Genomic DNA, 577 nt, shown 5'->3' on the forward strand with positions numbered 1-577 from the left:
TAAAGATTTGATGTTTTTTATCAAAATTGTCCTTCATTAAAACAATGTACTATTATTATTTTTAATTAAGTGGACCCCTATAAGTGGGATCAATAAGAGTAAAAGTGTAATTGTGTCTTTAAATAGTTATCAGTGACATTCTTTTGAGACGGACAAAAAAAAAAATAATGATGCATAAAATCGAACGGAGGGTGTAAAAGACAAATTGCTTGGGATGATAGTATGAAGAGAAAATACTAGTCACACGTAAGTTCGATCCATCTTAGCCCATTTAGGTTGACTGAGATGACTGAGCGAGTAGCTTTTTTTTATCAACAGTCTTCGATCTCAGTCATAGCTTGTCGCATGATTAACATTTTCTATATAACATGTGAACTATTGCACAAAAACGAATTTATTAATACACACTGTAATTAGATTTCCGGTGCTTAAAAAGTTGTTGGATCTGTCTTAGAAATGGTGCATGATTTGTGAGGACAACCGTAATTAGAAATACTTTCTAAAATGAGAAAAGTCCCAAAAAGTCCTATAGTTGGTTCTCAATTCCCCAAACCGTATTATATGATCTAGTCAGATT

This window comes from Capsicum annuum, chromosome 3 (assembly GCF_002878395.1).
Source record: "Capsicum annuum cultivar UCD-10X-F1 chromosome 3, UCD10Xv1.1, whole genome shotgun sequence".
In the NCBI taxonomy this organism is placed as follows: domain Eukaryota; kingdom Viridiplantae; phylum Streptophyta; class Magnoliopsida; order Solanales; family Solanaceae; genus Capsicum; species Capsicum annuum.